Raw genomic sequence first — 15,403 nt, 5'->3', positions numbered from 1 at the left:
GAGTCTGTGATAATTGGTTTGACTAGTAAAAGGAGACCGCATACTCAACCAAGGCCTTTTATCCATATTTCAGAGAAAGCATTTTCCTTTTGATTTAAATGTTTTGAATATTGGAGATTCAAATAGTACACATGAAAGTTTCAGGCCCCATAAGATTAACCATCTGGCATCTAAAATAGCAGGTGTGTCATGGGCCTTAGGGTAGCCTTGTGGGGCAGTATGCATGTCAGAAAGGAGGGGCACAGTCTCAAATGGAAGCCATAAACATCTGTCTTTAAACTGACTTTTTGCCCATTTGCCAAGTGGGTATAAAAATATAAATTGCATTTCTTTCCCTTTGCTCCTTCCTAAGGTGGAACATGAGCTGATAACTATTTGTTGCCTCTTTGCAATATTACCTTACATATCAGTGCCTGAATTGGGGATGAGAGGGAAGGAATAGAGGTGGGATGCTATTCCAGAGTGTCTGACACAGTCCTGTCAGGCCTATTCTTACTAGGAAGTGACATAAACTATAGAATTTGCAAGATGCAAACAGTAACGCTCCAGAGTAGACTTAGAAATCCTAACTCTCTGATCATCATAAACTTGCTACCCAACCCTAGTTACCTCAAGGATTTACTTTTTTTAATCATGGAAGGGAAGGCGAATGTTGTGAAGGCAGTAAGGAGTCAGAGATTCTGAGATGGGTGCATTGGCTGACAGGTGCCCAAGATGAAAGGTATGGGGCATCTTTGGGGATACAGATATTGTAGAGGATAGTGAGGGGATAAATCCTAAGAACTTTGCCTATTTGAGTAGTTTCCTTAGGGCTGGCCCTTTATCCTGCTGCTTTTGATCAGATGTTCCTACAAAGGATTTTCACTGCAGATCAAACATTCTACTTTATTACCTAGTACTTAACATGGTTCCTGGAATATAATAGGTCCTTAATAAATGCCTGCTTTTTTTTTTCTTCTCTAACTGGAGAGGTGCCTAAGCTATATTATTTGCTTTATGTTTCCTTTTTTCCTTACCTTTGGTTATGGCTGCACCCACTTCCCTTTCTGACTGAGAAAGTTGAATTTTATTGAGACATCTGGCTAAGCTTAACAGCATATCTGCATGGTAAATTTGACTGCAAATCAATCAGCTAGCAAAATGAATGTGTAGCAAGAGCAAGCAGACTGCCATGCAAAAGGTTCTACAGAATGGCTGGATGATATTGAAAACAATTGTCAAGCTATAGCTAGGAATATTTATATAAGTACTTGAATCTGGTAAATGGCTTGTGTTATATAAACTCACCTATCTTTTTGTTGTGGAAAGAAAGTAAATAAAGCAGTTATTGTGAGAGCCCCAAGGCCTGTTATTTTTTTAAGCTATACTGTCATCTATTCTTTTAACCTTCTATTCACAATTCACCGTCTCATTTTCAAGGGCCAGCAAACTATGTTCTGATTTAGCTGGCATGCCTGTTCTCATTCTCTTCTTTCATCCTAGCTCCCAAAGTTTCACACACATCTTCTTCCTAAGTGCTCCCTTCTGGCACTCAGCTTCATGCCTTCTTCCCTATGCCTCCAATCCCTGAAACATCCACCTACTCATCTTACAAATCCCCTGGTAAAACTCCCTTCTTGCATTCAGCTTTATGACACTGTTTGCATTACCACTCATCTGTGCTCACTTCACTGTTTTCCCAATCTGTCATGCTGTATATGAGACTGTAAATGCCTCAAGATAGGGATGATGCTTCTTTGGGCTTGCTAAAGTGCTTGTATGGCTAGACCATCCTATAAATAATTAGAATTCCTTGCATGCCATATTTTTACAGGGAGAGAAGTCGAAGAGTATTTCTCTAATAGCACAGCTGGGTTGTCAGCCTATCTACCAAGTGCCACTGTTTCCAAGTTATCAGAGGCAGAGTTGTAAGCTGCCTTCTCTTCCTCAGTAACCTGTGGTTCCTTTCTGAGCATCAGTCAAAAGCTTAAACAGAGGTTGCATCTGCAAGCATGATGTGGCAGCACATGGGGGAAGGTATCAGGTTTTATTGTCCAAGAAAAATAGCAGAGTGTGGGTAGTAGCAGGTATGTCTCCATCCCTATAATAGGGTGGTTGCTACTCATTTTCATTCTGAGTCAGAAAGTATATATATCCCTCATCAATTCTACAAGACAGATCTATACTAATGACTGAGTTATCTCTCCTTTAAGTCCCCTTACCTCAAGTAAAATGTACCTTTTATTTCTCCTTTTAGTCCAGGATTCATTTTTCAAATGCCTTCTTTTACAAAGTAGTTTATTAAAGGTTACTGCTTCTCAGGATAAAGATAGCCTGAAGGAGAATAAACCATATGTCCAGAACTGTGTTTGGGGAGTAGGAAAGGCTTAGTAATACCTTGTATTATTATAAACTTTGCATTAAATTTTGGAAAACATTTTGCATACACTATTTCCATTTGTTCTTTACAACAACCCTGTAAGCTAAGTATTATTATCCCCATTTTATAGACGAGGAAAGCTAAACTCAGGAAAATTGTGAGTTGGGAAGGGCCATATAATTTCTAAGTGTCTGAGGCAGTTTTGAGCTCATATATGCTAGACTCCAAGTCCAGAAATCTGTCAAAGGAAGACCCTGGTAGCTCCAGCAATGTATAACTACTTTAAAGTCTCCATAGGCAGAGTTGGAGCTAGGCAAAATTGAAGTGAATTCTGCAGGGTCTGGCTTTCTGAGTGGGGTAGACTCTTTCCTTCAGGCACCCAATGCTCCATAACATGCCATCTTCCCTTGCCAGTATCTTAGGCTAGTCCTCAGATGACAGAGGAAGACAGACAAGAGATAGTATGATATACTAAAACATATAAAGCACTAGTTCTAGAGTCAATCTCGGTTCAAACGCCACTTCTGATACTACTTGGGTGACCTCAAGTGAGTCACTAAACCTCTTTGCAACTCAGTTTCTTCCTCTGTAAAATGAGTTTGGACTAGATGGCTATTGAGATTCCTTCCAGCTCTAGTGTTAAACCACAAATTTCATTCTTATTTTACTCATACCCCATAAGTATGTGTGGAGGGAGGGAGGGAAAAAAGAATTTCTTTCTTGGCCACCTCAGACAGTAAGATAGAAAAAGGTTTCTTCTCTCTGTCTTTCTCTCTAACACCACATGTTATATACTGGCTTCCTCCATGGCAATCCCCCTGAACAGAATTAATATACTGCACATGAATAATAGGGAGGTTATACTCATTCATTCTTTTACATGAAACAATTCAGAAATGAGAAATAGCTTAAGAAACAGATAAATTATGCAGAAAATACTTGCCAGATGCAGGTCAAAGAAGTGATATTAAACCTTCACTCTCCTTCTATTGACCTCAAAAAAGCACAAATCAGCAGCTTAATTCCATTCTAGTCAAACCCATATGAGATTTTTGGTTTGTTTTTGTCTTTGTCTTTTTTAAATGTGAGGAGGTTGGAGACACACTGGAGCCAAGACTGCAAAGCCTAGACTCTTGTCTCTGAACTGGCATCACAGAATGCCTAGTAGGGCATAGCTCTCTCTCTACCCACTGCCATAGAGCTCTCTCTTCTCCATATCCAAATTCTGACTGAATTTCTTCTCCAGCTGCATTGTAAGTGAAGACACTTACTCCAAACCTGTTGTGTTGATGTCAAAACTCCTATGAGAATCTTTCCTAGGGCAGAGGAAAAATAAAACAATACTGTTTTTCTAGGGGACTGAAATTCCCAAAATTCATACCATTAAGGTTTCAGAGCATTTTCCTGCCCAGGGAAAGTCTGAAAATCTTGTTACATATAAAAAATAAGGAAACCACACTAAAAATTTCTAAGATCTTTTCTATCTTGAATAGTATACAAGTCAATGTGATTCTGGGGATGGTCATAGAGCCAAAAGGCTTTGCATTTAGGCCTGGCACATGAGTGGTTAGCTATACTTTCCAGTTCACTGACAACTTTAGTGAAGTTCCTCAACACTCCAGCTTGATGGCTCACTGCTTTAGGCACAAAAGTTATGGCACTGCCCACTGCCCTACCCAAAATTACAATTCAAAGAATGTAAACTGTGATTTCTCCTTTACTGTGTTATCTAGGATCTCAGTCTAATTCCCAGGGAGAAATTTTTTTCATTAGTGACTTCACAGCATAGTGTAAGTGGAATATTTAGTGTTGTGTGGTGTAATATAGAGCTAGAGAGATCAATTTTATTCTTGATATTGCCTCTAATCAACTATGTGATTGTGCAGATTATTTCACAGATATGAATTATTAATGTCCCTGCAGCTTATTATCTTAGAATTTCCTGAGGCAATTGAGAAGTTAAAGAACACAAGGCTTTGGTGCTTCAGAAGGAAATGAAGGAAGCTTCCACACCAGGCATGAATGAAATCACAAGTTTATATAAAAAATATGCAAGGCTCTAGGGGCCAGGGATGGAAAGAAAGAAAGAAAGAAAGAGAGAGAGAAAGAAAGAACGAAAGAAAGAAAGAAAGAAAGAAAGAAAGAAAGAAAGAAAGAAAGAAAGAAAGATGGAAGGAAGAAAGGAAGAAAAAAAAGAAAGAGTCCTATTCTCAAAGAGCTTATATTCTACTGGAAGTTAGGATATTTACACAAATAATTATAGTATGAGGAAAATTAAGGAGATTGAGAGACAGCTGACCACTGGGTGGGGAGGGGAAAAAGTCAGGAAGTTTTCTTAGTAATGACACACCCTATGTTTTTGTTGATGTGTACTGTTAAAAGAGATTAATAGTTATTTCCTTTTGATAGCTATGGCTTACTGGCTTAAAATTTTAACTCATTTTATCTCAATTTATTCTCATCACTCAAATTTCACAGTAACCTGTGATTTGAATTCTTATCAACTTTTATTTAAACCTAGACCTACAGCAGTCATCATTGTCCTTTCCATCATAGTCTACCAGAAGCAATAATTTTGACGATTACAAAGTTAGTTTAAGAAAAATCTCCTTTTCATAAATCCTTTCTGGTTATTTCTAATCAAATTGTTCTTCAGAGGTGGTCTCTCAGTATGTTCTATAAAATTGTTTTTAATATATTTTCCCACAATGTTGGAAAAATATAAATGCTCACCATTGATTTTTTTATTGAAAAATGGCATTATGCATGTCACTTATAGGCTTTGAGGAGCTGAGCCTTGAATATATAAGGAGCAAAAACAGAGACAGAATCCAAATTATTGAAAAGAGAAGTGGGCAGATCTATTGAGCATTTTATCTTTATTTTTGCATTGCCTGATTCAAGCTTACAGCATTTTTAAATGATAAATTTCATCAGGATTTTAACCAATTGTGAAAATGCAATTAGGGATCATTTTAAAGATTTGCCTGGCAAGAAGCAAGAAGCAAGAAGCATAGGAGACTTGTAGGCTTTTACGAATAATCATTTCAATAAAAGTAATCTCATTAGTCAGGACAGTGAGGGATTGGAAGATCATCTTGAATAGCACTGACTCAGTTGATTTAGAGATGGATGTCAACATTAGTGCTTCTATTGACCCGTTAGAGAAAGATAATTTCATCAGTCACTTGGATTAGAAATTAAGTATCAGCAATTTTTTTAGGATTTCTTCCTTTATTATTATTCTTTATTGTTACTAGTCAGGGAGAGTGTGGTGAAAAATGAAAGGGTCAGAGGTTCCATTCAATCAAACACATGAAAATGTCCCAAATCTTATCCAAATGTCTTAATTCTTGACACCCGTCTAGAGAAAATTGACTATATGTAGTCTCTTTTGCCTCATTCCCTGTTCGATTGAAATTACTTGGCAGATTGTATCACACTGAACAGGGGAATGCAAAAGGGTTGTAATTCAGGCCAAATGTAAAGTGTTTTTCCATGGGGTGGCAGGTGCTATGCCTGAGATCTTGTATGAAGACAAGGAGAATGGTAACCCCAGACTGAAGAGATGGAAATTAAGTCAACATCATCAACCTTACAAAGAGTTCAGTTAACCTTGGGATTTGAGAGTTCAGATAAGTTCTCCATTCAAAATGATCTTCAAATTTACAGTGTGGATGGTTATGGATATTGAATTCCCTTAGTCAACTGGATTTTGATAAAAGGAAGCTAAATTTCCCCTGTGCCCTTCAGAATAGAAAAACAAGCATGTTTCCTTCTTTCTATTCAGATTGAATAAGTGGAAATTAATTCCATAGGATCGTAAGATTTACAGTAGAAAGAGACCTTAGACATCATTCAATACAAATGCATTAAGTTATAGATGAGAAATCTGAGGCTCAAAAGAGTAAAGTTCATCAATCAATCAATAATCATTTACTAAATGCTTTCTTTATGTCAAGAGATATAAAGAAAAGAGGAAGAAATCATTTCTGCTCTCAAGGAGTTTATATTCTAATGTGGAAAACAACTGTATACATATACATATATAAGTACATTTATGTGTGTGTATATATATATATATGTGTGTGTGTCTGCATGTGTGCACATGTATGCATGTTTCTGTGTGTGTGCAGAAAATACATACAAAGCCAATGAAAGGTAGAGGGAAAGATTCTAATAGTTAAGGGAAAAGGTGAGAGAGGTAGACCAGGAAAGGCCTCCCACAGATCAACAAGAAGGTGACAAACTTAGATTTGAACTCATCATCTGCCTTCAAATCTGGTGCTTTTTCCATTCTGCCTTTGGTTTAAGGCTTTATTTTCTATTGAAATGCAAATGCCCTTGGAAAGAATAACAGGCTTCTGTTAGCAACTTACATGTCACTGTGAATGATTTTTATCAAATCCTTTCTAAATTAATTGCTAGCTGAATGAAGGATTTGAATTCAGATATAAAGGTATGAGTGAGGGTACAGGGCTCATGGTGATAAGGAGCATACTGAATGGAAAGGTTTCTGAGAGGACACCTAGGGCCTTTTAGAAAAAGGATGTCTTGGTGCGGCTAGGTGACGCAGTGGATAGAGCACCGGCCCTAGATTCAGGAGGACCTGAGTTCAAATCTGGTCTCAGACCAAACACATAACACTTACTAGCTGTATGACCCTAGGCAAGTCACTTAACCCCATCGCCTAAACAAAAAAAAAAAGAAAGAATGAAAGAAAGAAAGAAAGAAAAACGATGTCTTTGCCTTCATAGAACAATCCTCCAACAAGATGTGGGCTATCTGCAAAGACACTAGGAGTGGTATTTTGTCCTAGTCTGGGAAGAGAGGAAGCCAAGATGCTATTAGCAGTAGAGGGAGGAGTGTTCCCATCTTACAGTGGGAATTTGTGGAGCATTTCAGGAGGTGAGAAAAGAATGAAGTGGCAGGTTTCCCCAAAATGTGGAGCAGCAACATAGCATGGTCACAGTGACTGATGGAAGCAAAATATGCAAATCTCCTTTCTTTTCATGCTAGACCACAATAGTTGAAAGTTAGAGACAAGTGGGAGGTATAAAACAGTATTTTTGTTTTTGCTTTTAAAGATTATAGGTACTCACTTAGGTGGCTGTAGCATTTGGAAGAAACAGTAGATGGGAAGAAATGGCTATCCTTGGCCAAGACCCCAGTTTTACTTCAGATGCAGTTCAATTGGAAGACATTTCTAATCATTTCCTTTTATTCTATTAAAAACTGTATCTTAGTTGGTCAGTAAATATTTATTAAGTTCCAACTATGTGCCAAGCACTGTGCTAAGTACTGGAATACAAAATGAGTCAATAGACAAATCTTGCCCTCAAGGAGCTCCCAACATCTCACTGATCTAACTTTATTTCTCACAAACATCTGTGGTCAACCTATTGTTGACTGACCTCATCTTTTCATTTCCTTGTGTACCTCTGTTCACAGTATGAGGATATGGGATATCTTTGACAGCTACACAAGACAGAATAACCTTTTCTATTGTAGAGCTAGTATCAAAATGCCCCAGTCCATTATAAGAAAATTTTAACTCTCTAACTGGGAGCATCATCAGAAGCCATTCATATGTTTCATAACTATACTTGAAAAAAGCAAAAATACTAAGAATGTTGGGCCTTTTAAAATCTTTCTCATCAAACATGAATCTAACATAGTAACCTAGGGTTATAGTAGTTCTCCTTTTGCTAAAGACAGAAATGAAAACAAATCATATTTATGTAGCATTTTACAATTTTCAAAGTGCTTCCCTTACACTATGAGCACTTTAATCACTATGAGAAGTAAATAGAGAAAACTATAAATTAAGTAAATTGCTTCTTGAAGAGGAAGAGAATCACAGCAAAGAAATCATTTGGAGTTATTTTGTCCAATTACGTGTTCCAGTAAAACTGACAATCTAAGTGAAGTGGATGAATATTTACAAAATTGTTGTTTTTCCTTTGTTTTAAAGAGAACCAATGACATCACATTGTTTATAAAAATATAAACTGCCTAGATTAACAGAATCAATGAGCTCCCTAAGAAAAAAATCCCCAGGACCAGTGAATACTATCAAACATTTAAGGAACAATTAATCCCAATACCATATAAACTTTTTGAAAAAATCAAAAAGAAGTCCCAACAAATTCCTTTGATGACACAAATATGGTTTTGATGCCTAAATCAGGGAGAGCAAAACCAGAGAAAGAAAACTGTAGACCAATTTCCTTAATAAATATTGATAAAATATCATTTATTTAGAAAATTAATATAAGTTCTCTTGAAATATACCAAATTATGCCCTGCAGGTTCTGCTCACTAATGTAGGCTCAATTGACTCGTTAGAGAGAGATAATTTCATCAGTCACTTGGATTAGAAATTAAGTATCAGCAATTTTTTTAGGATTTCTTCCTTCATTATTATTCTTTATTGTTACTAGTCAGAAGAAGTTTCTCTACCACAATATAATAAGTTTAAGGCAAGTGGAATATAGGATCCTAGATGTTTACTTACTCTAATTTCAATACTTGCGACATATTTAGAACCTTTCTTTGTTTACTTTTCCTCATGACTTTTCCATTAAAATAACATGCATTGATTTATAATAGAGGGAAAACTACCAGTATTCTGATCCCAATTTTGCCCAGAGAGGAGTTCTTAACCTGAAGTTTACAGACCTTTTTTTTTTTAAATAAATGCACTTCATTTTTTTTTAATCCTACTCATTTCATTTTGTGAAATTAAATCTTATTCTTACAAAGCGTCCACAGGCTTCACCAGACTTCCAAGAGTCCCATATCTTATACACACACACACACATACACACACACACACACACACACACACACACACACACACACACACACACTAGTTAAGAACTTACCTAGGTTCTCAATGAAGAAGCTGAAGCAATGTTGACAGTAATACCACAAAGAGTCAGAAACAAACCTAGGACCCATATCTCCCCAGCAGGTCATTTACTGAGATAAATATTGGCCTCTGAAATAACTATAATGAGAGTTAAAGCAATCGATCAAGTGATATGAATACAGATGACAAAAAACTTAAAGCAAGGGCGGAAATTGTTTGTTGTACCAAGTACATAAACACAGCATAAAAAGAATTTTCTCATATCTGCATTCAAATATATCCAATCATTGAAAGTTAAAAAGCCAGATTTGTGTTATGTTTGGAGATGTCCAGATAAATCTTTGTGATTCTGGTTGTTGTTGATATGGCTTTGGGGGGTTCAGTTGATTCACCATTATATATCACCATCCTCCTCACATTACTTCCTTGTCTCTTGGAATTTAATCAGGTACATCTTATTTCAGCATTGAGTTTAAGGGGTTTTTTTTGTTTTGTTTTGTTTTAGCTAAGGGACAATATGGTGACCCCTTCAGGTCTTTAAGGCACAGGTCTGACCATATCACTCACCTATTCAATAAACTGAAGTGGTTCCCTATTATCTTCAAGACTGAATGTGAAATCCTCTGTTTGGCTTTTAATTCCCTTTATAAACTGACCCTCTTCTATCTTTCCAGTTTTATACTTTACTTGACTTCATTTATTCTATGATCCAGTGTCATTGGCCTTCTTGCTGTTCCTTGAACATTACAATCTTTCTTCCAACTCCACCCCTTTTCACTGACTTTTCACTTCATCCCTAAAATTCTCTCCTTCCTTACCTTAGTCTTGGGATTCCCCTCAAAACTCAGCTCAAATCCTACCCAGCAAGAAATCTATCCCATTTTCCCCAACTAATAATACCTTTCCCTTGAAATTATCTTATATTATATATATATAATATATATATATATATAGTATACACTTTTTTTTTGCATGCTGCCTGCCACATTAAAGCACGAGCTCTTGAAGGCAGAGACAATTTTTGTCTTTCTTTGTACCTCCAGCATTTATCACATATCTCAGCACACTAAGTACTTAAATGTTTGTGGACTGACTGACTGACCTAGTTTTCTCTGTTTCTTTATAGCTTATATAAAACAAAACAAACAAAAAAAAAATACCTAGAAGTATAATTACAATAACAGAGTCTCCCGATGGGAAAATTTCTAACATTTAGGGAAAAGTTTGGCTCTTTGCCCTAATTTAAACCCTTTTATTTGAGGTGGAAATTCGGATTATAAGAAACATCAAAATAAACGGATGTAGTAGATTACAGTATCTTTTAATGGATAAAAAAAACCAAAGGTAATGTTAGATGAAGAACAGGACTTTCCTTGGAGTTTCCAAAGGTGAGTACAACTGGTAACTGCAGGCTGAGTCTTCTGCTCTGAGGGCCAATTGCCCTTCTCTATCTCTCCTTTCTCTTCTGTAGCTCAACTCTACTTTTTCTCTGACCTTTCCTCTGATATCCCTGTGTTGTTTCTTCGTTCTAAGTCAGTTTTTGATGCCTCACTCTTCCTTTCAGTCTGTCTCTTATGAACTGCATTTCTTTTTAAGAACTCCAGACTATGACTCGAATTCACCTTCCAGCTCAAGGACCTTAACAGTCTCAAATCTTTCTAAAAATCAGAGAAGTGAATACTTGTCCCTTAGAACTACAAATCTCAAGACACTAGTCTGTACTCAAAACTCAATTATGTTGGAAAAATATAATTTGGGGAAAGGAATTATATTTCAGGCATGCATTCAACTAGAAGTTTTATTTAATCTTTGTGTTAAAACCCAAAGTTTAGTTTTTTCTCAAAGATATATCTGCAGTTTGTATGAGATGGAATATTTGCAGAGATGGCACAGTAAGAAAGCAGCTGAACAGTTTCACTACCAGAATGGGTTTCAAATAAGTGTGAAACAGATTATCAAACAAGCATGCAAATATATTTTAACTACTTTATTATAGTAGTAGAAATATTTTTATCAAGATTTCTGTTTTTAGCTTTAGACGAACTTTTTACCATTTAAATTTCAAATAACTCTAGGTTATTGTCTAGCTAATCTCTTTTAATTTGTTTGATAAAACCAATTTCTATATATCACTGCTTACTTGAGGTAACTATCCAAAACCATGCGAAAACTTTATACTTTTCCTTGATTTGAACTTAAGATGGAAAATAATAGTACAATAAATTTAGAGCTAGGCTTAGATTTGGGACTTTTGCTTCTCAGAGCCAAGATGGCAGAGTAAAAAGGTAGTCACTCTCACTCTCCCCTATCAACCTCTGAAAGCTCAGAAAATATCGCCATAGGAAAAACCCTGGAATATCTGAATCAGAAGAAAGATAGGGAGCAGCAGTCCAGTAGCCCAGGTAGCATGAGGGATTAATGGGAAAGACCCCCTTTACCCTGGGGGAAGGGGAGCAGTACAGAACGGGAGATGTCTCAACAAGCTAGCTGAAAGCCCCACTTTAGCACATCAGGAGGAGATCCTGAAACTCAGGTGGTGGAACAGGCAAACACCAACTGCTGGACCTCCAAGTGCCTCAGTGAGGGCAGGGGAACTGGTGGAAACCAGCTCAGAAAACCACCAGGTGCCTCTGCATTCTACAGCAAATGGGTCTCCCAGTGCCTCAGCAAAAATAAAGGAAGCAGTACTATAAAGGGCCCCAGGTGGATAAACATCCTGCAACATCCACCTGAAAGGAGCTGAAGAAAGTGAAAGGAAAGGAAAAGCAGGCAACCTAGAGTTGCCTTAGAGTTCCAGCCTGTCTGATTCTAGCCCAACACCAGGTAAGCAGCCAGAACCTTACAGCCTCCAATTGCCAACATCAGAAGCTCCAGCACACAAAGCCAGTGACCAAGACCCAGGCTCCCAACACTAGAGGTTTGGGCCAGTGCCCTCTGCTCCCCAGCAGGAGAACTCAATCTCTTTAAAGGCCAGTAAATAAGGAAACACCGTGAGCAAAAAGAAACATACCATAGATTCATATTATGAGAACAGTGAAGATCAAGGCAGAAATTCTGAGGACAACATTGTCAACAAACCCACATTTGAAACCTCAAAATGGAATATGAACTGGTCTGAAGCCCAAAAAGCTTCTTAGAAGGGCTCAAGAAGGATTTTAAAAGTCAAATGAAAGAGGTAGAGGAGTCCTTAAAAAATACAATTGGCCAACTGGAAAAAAAGTACGCTGAAGAAAACAAGTCCCTAAAAAATACAATTGGCCAAATGGGGAAGGTGGTACAAAATCTAATAGAGGAAAACAATTTGTTAAAAAGTAGAATCAGGTAAATAGAAGCCAATGACTCTTTGAGAGAGCAAGAATCAGTCAAATAGAAACAAAAAAAAATGAAAAAAAAATGAACATAAAATACCTCACTGGTAAAACAACGGACCTGGGAGATTGATCCAGGAGAGAAAATTTTAAAAAACTATTGGTCTACCTGAAAATCATGATGAAAAAAAGAGCCTGGACAACATCTTTCAGGAAATCATAAAAGAAAACTGCCCTGAGGTCCTAGAACCAGAAGGTAAAATAGCCATAGAAAAAGTCCACCACTCACCTCCTGAAAGAGATCCCTAGTTGAAAACCCCAATGAATACAATAGCCAAATTCCAAAATTACCAGGTCAAAGAGAAAATATTACAAGCAGCCAGAAAAAACAATTTAAATATCATGGAACCACAGTTAGGATTACACAAGACCTTGTAGCTTCTATATTAAAAGACCGTAGGACTTGGAATATGATATTCTGTTAAGCAAAGGAGCTTGGATTGCAGCCAAGGATCAACTACCCAGTGGAGGAGATGGATATTCAATGAAATAGTGGACTTCCAAACTTTCCTGATAAAAAGACCAGAGCTCAACAAAAAATTTGATCTTCGAGTATGGGATTCAAGAGAGACATAAAAAATAAATGGGACAGAAACTGAAGTGTTATTCATAAGGGCAAACACATTTGAAAAGGAGTGACACGCATAGGGTAAAGGTAAAAGGCTGGAGAAGAATATATTATGCTTCAGCTGATGTAAAAAAAAAAATCGGGGATAGCAACCTTGATCTCAGACAAAGCAAAAGCAAAATTAGATCTTATCAAAAGAGATAAGGAAGGAAACTACATCCTGCTAAAAGGCACCATAGACAATGAACTAATATCATTATTAAACACATATGCACCAAATTGTATAGCATCCAGATTCTTAGAGGAGTTCAGGGAGTTACAGGAAGAAACAGATAGCAAAACTATACTAGTGGAGGACCTCAACCTCACCCTCTTTGAACTGGGTAAATCTAACCACAAAATAAACAAGAAAGAAGTTAAGGAGGTGAATAAAACATTAGAAAAGTTAGGTCTGATAGACCTCTGGAGAAAACTGAATGGGGATAGAAAGGAATATACTTTTTTCTCAGTGGTACATGGCACATACACAAAAATTCACCATATACTAGGTCATAAAAACCTCACAATCCAATGCAGAAAGGCAGAAATATTAAGTGCATCCTTTTCAGATCATCATGCAATAAAAACTATATGTAATAAAGGGCTATGGAAAGATAGACTAAAAATAATTGGAAACTAAATAATCTAATCCTAAAAAATGATTGGGTCAAACAACAAATCATAAACACAATTAATAACTTCATTTAAGAGAATGACAATAATGAGACAACATACCAAAACTTATGGGATGTAGCAAAAGCAGTTCTTAGGGGAAGTTTTATATTTTTAAATGCTTACATAAATAAAATAGAAAAAGAGAAGATCAATGAATTGGGCATACAACTAAAAAAAAAACTAGAAAAAGAACAAATTAAAAATCCTCAATTAAACACCAAATTAGAAATATTGAAAACCAAAGGAAAAATTAAGAAAATTGAAATTAAGAAAACTATTGAATTAATAAATAAAACTGAGCTGGTTTTATGAAAAAACTAATAAAATAGATAAACCTTTGGTTAATTTAATTTAAAAAAGAAATAAAAAACCAAATTTCTAGTATCAAGAATGAAAAGGGTGAATCTACCACCAAGGAAGAAGAAATTAAAACAATAATTAGGAACTATTTTTCCCAACTGTATGCCAATAAATTTGACAATCTTAGTGAAATGGATACATATTTACAAAAATATAAATTGCCCAGATTAACAGAAGAGGAGGTAAAATACTTAAATAACCCCATCTCAGAAAAAGAAATTGAACAAGCCATTGGTGAACTCCCTAGGAAAAAATCTCCAGGGCCAGATGGATTTACATGTGAATTCTATCAAACATTTAAAGAACAATTAATTCCAATACTATATAGACCATTTGGGAAAATAGGTGAAGAAGGAGTTTTATTAAATTCTTTTTATGATACAAATATGGTGCTGATACCTAAACCAGGAAGAGTCAAAACAGAGAAAGAAAATTAAAGACCAATTTCTCTAATGAATATAGATGCAAAAATTTTAAATAAAATATTAGCAAATAGATTATAGCAACTTATCACAAGAATAATACACTATGACCAGGTAGGTTTTATACCAGGAATTCAGAGCTGGTTCAATATTAGGAAAACTATCAGCATAATTGATCATATCAACAGCAAAACTAACAGAAACCCAATGACCATCTCTATAGATGCAGAAAAAACTTTTCACAAAATAAAACACCCATTCCTTTTTTTTTACCCATTCCTATTAAAAACACTAGAGAGCATAAGAATAAATGAAGTCTTCCTTAAAATAATAAATAGTATCTGCCCAAAACCTTCAGCAAGCATCATACTTACTGGGGACAAGCTAGAAGCATTTCCAATAAGATCAGGGGTGAAATGAGGATGTCCCTTATCACCACTGTTGTTCAATATCGTATTGAAAATGTTAGTTTTAGCAATAAGAGAAGAAAAAGAAATGGAAGGTATTAGAATAGGCAAAGAAGAAGCAAAGCTATCAATATTTGCAGATGACATGAAGATATACTTAGAGAATCCTAGAAAATCAAGTGAAAAAACTACTTGAAATAATAAACAACTTTAGCAAAGTTGCAGGCTACAAAATAAACCCACATAAATCATTGGCATTTCTATATATTACCAACAAAGCCCACTAGCAAGAAATAGAAAGAGAAATTCTATTTAAACTTACTGTGTACAT

This window comes from Vombatus ursinus, unplaced genomic scaffold (assembly GCF_900497805.2).
Source record: "Vombatus ursinus unplaced genomic scaffold, bare-nosed wombat genome assembly UNPS02014872.1, whole genome shotgun sequence".
Lineage (NCBI taxonomy): Eukaryota > Metazoa > Chordata > Mammalia > Diprotodontia > Vombatidae > Vombatus > Vombatus ursinus.
The sequence above is the reverse complement of the archived record's forward strand: the minus strand, read 5'-3'. Positions refer to the sequence as shown.